The sequence below is a fragment of the Oncorhynchus gorbuscha genome, linkage group LG24, assembly GCF_021184085.1.
Source record: "Oncorhynchus gorbuscha isolate QuinsamMale2020 ecotype Even-year linkage group LG24, OgorEven_v1.0, whole genome shotgun sequence".
In the NCBI taxonomy this organism is placed as follows: Eukaryota; Metazoa; Chordata; class Actinopteri; order Salmoniformes; family Salmonidae; genus Oncorhynchus; species Oncorhynchus gorbuscha.
The window spans coordinates 2,951,694-2,954,056 of NC_060196.1; the positions used below are offsets into that span (position 1 = coordinate 2,951,694).

Sequence of the window (2,363 nt, forward strand, 5' to 3'; positions counted from 1 at the left end):
GTATGTCATAGCAGGTCTTACACTGACCTCAGGTGGTCTGTCTGTCATAGTCTTACTTACACTGACCCCATGTGGACTGCTTGCCATAGCAGGTCTTATACTGACCTCAGGTGGTCTGTCTGTCATAGCAGGTCTTACACTGACCTCAGGTGGTCTGTCTGTCATAGCAGGTCTTACACACTGACCCCATGTGACTGCTTGTCATAGCAGGTCTTACACTGACCTCAGGTGGCCTGTCTGTCATAGCAGGTCTTATACTGACCACTGACCTCAGGTGGACTGTTTGTCATAGCAGGTCTTATACTGACCTCAGGTGGACTCATAGCAGGTCTTATACTGACCACTGACCTCAGGGGACTGTTTGTCATAGCAGGTCTTACACTGACCTCAGGTGGTCTGTCTGTCATCAGGTCTTACACTGACCTCAGGTGGTCTGTCTGTCTGCAGGTCTTACACTGACCTCAGGTGGTCTGTCTGTCATAGCAGGTCTTATACTGACCTCAGGTGGACTGTTTGTCATAGCAGGTCTTATACTGACCTCAGGGGGACTGTTTGTCATAGCAGGTCTTATACTGACCACTGACCTCAGGTGGACTGTTTGTCATAGCAGGTCTTACACTGACCTCAGGTGGTCTGTCTGTCATAGCAGGTCTTACACTGACCTCAGGTGGTCTGTCTGTCATAGCAGGTCTTATACTGACCACTGACCTCAGGTGGTCTGTCTGTCATAGCAGGTCTTACTTACACTGACCCCATGTGGACTGCTTGCCATAGCAGGTCTTATACTGACCTCAGGTGGTCTGTCTGTCATAGCAGGTCTTACACTGACCTCAGGTGGTCTGTCTGTCATAGCAGGTCTTACACTGACCTCAGGTGGTCTGTCTGTCATAGCAGGTCTTACACTGACCTCAGGTGGTCTGTCTGTCATAGCAGGTCTTACACTGACCTCAGGTGGTCTGTCTGTCATAGCAGGTCTTACTTACACTGACCCCATGTGGACTGCTTGTCATAGCAGGTCTTACACTGACCTCAGGTGGCCTGTCTGTCATAGCAGGTCTTATACTGACCACTGACCTCAGGGGGACTGTTTGTCATAGCAGGTCTTATACTGACCTCAGGTGGACTGTTTGTCATAGCAGGTCTTATACTGACCACTGACCTCAGGGGGACTGTTTGTCATAGCAGGTCTTACACTGACCTCAGGTGGTCTGTCTGTCATAGCAGGTCTTACACTGACCTCAGGTGGTCTGTCTGTCATAGCAGGTCTTATACTGACCTCAGGTGGACTGTTTGTCATAGCAGGTCTTATACTGACCACTGACCTCAGGGGGACTGTTTGTCATAGCAGGTCTTATACTGACCACTGACCTCAGGTGGACTGTTTGTCATAGCAGGTCTTACACTGACCTCAGGTGGTCTGTCTGTCATAGCAGGTCTTACACTGACCTCAGGTGGTCTGTCTGTCATAGCAGGTCTTATACTGACCACTGACCTCAGGTGGTCTGTCTGTCATAGCAGGTCTTACTTACACTGACCCCATGTGGACTGCTTGCCATAGCAGGTCTTATACTGACCTCAGGTGGTCTGTCTGTCATAGCAGGTCTTACACTGACCTCAGGTGGTCTGTCTGTCATAGCAGGTCTTACTTACACTGACCCCATGTGGACTGCTTGCCATAGCAGGTCTTATACTGACCTCAGGTGGACTGTCTGCAATAAGACGTGTCTCTCTGCTTCTCTGTCTCTCTCTCTCTCTCTCTCTCTCCTTTCTCTCTCTCTCTCTCTCTCTCTCTCTCTCTCTCTCTCTCTGCCTCTCTCTCTCTCTCTCTCTCTCTCTCTCTCTCTCTCTCTCTCTCTCTCTCTCTCTCTCTCTCTCTCTCTCTCTCTCTCTCTCTCTCTCTGTCTCTTTGCCTCTCTCTCTCTCGCTCTCTCCCTCTCTCTCTCTGTCTCTTTGCCTCTCTCTCTCTCTCTCTCTCCCTCTCTCTCTGTCTCTTTGCCTCTCTTTGTCTCTATGCCTCTCTCTCTCTCTCTGTCTCTATGCCTCTCTCTCTCTCTGTCTCTATGCCTCTCTCTCTCTCTCTCTCTCTCTCTCTCTCTCTCTCTCTCTCTCTCTCTCTCTGTCTCTCTCTCTCTCTGTCTCTCTGTCTCTCTCTCTCTCTCTCTCTCTCTCTCTCTCTCTCTCTCTCTCTCTCTCTCTCTCTCTCCTCTCTCTCTCTCTCTCTCTCTGTATCCCCTTTGACTGTATCCCTCTCCCCTCCCCTATCCTCTCCTCCTTTTCTCTCCCTCCATCCCTCCTCTTGCCCTCCCTCCATCCATCCCTCCTCTCTCTCCTCCCTGGGTGGGGCCTTCTGCTTTCTGTGACCA

General features: G+C 50.6%; 1 long non-coding RNA gene across 1 annotated transcript; it reads right to left on the minus strand.

Annotated features, from left to right (window-relative positions):
• Positions 1-549: 549 nt before the first annotated feature.
• Positions 550-1,765, minus strand: LOC124012100. The gene is made up of 3 exons (XR_006834660.1): positions 1,696-1,765; positions 1,493-1,574; positions 550-1,446 (listed from the first exon to the last, which is right to left on the minus strand). It is a non-coding gene; the product is annotated as an uncharacterized LOC124012100 (long non-coding RNA).
• Between the last annotated feature and the right edge of the window lie 598 nt (positions 1,766-2,363).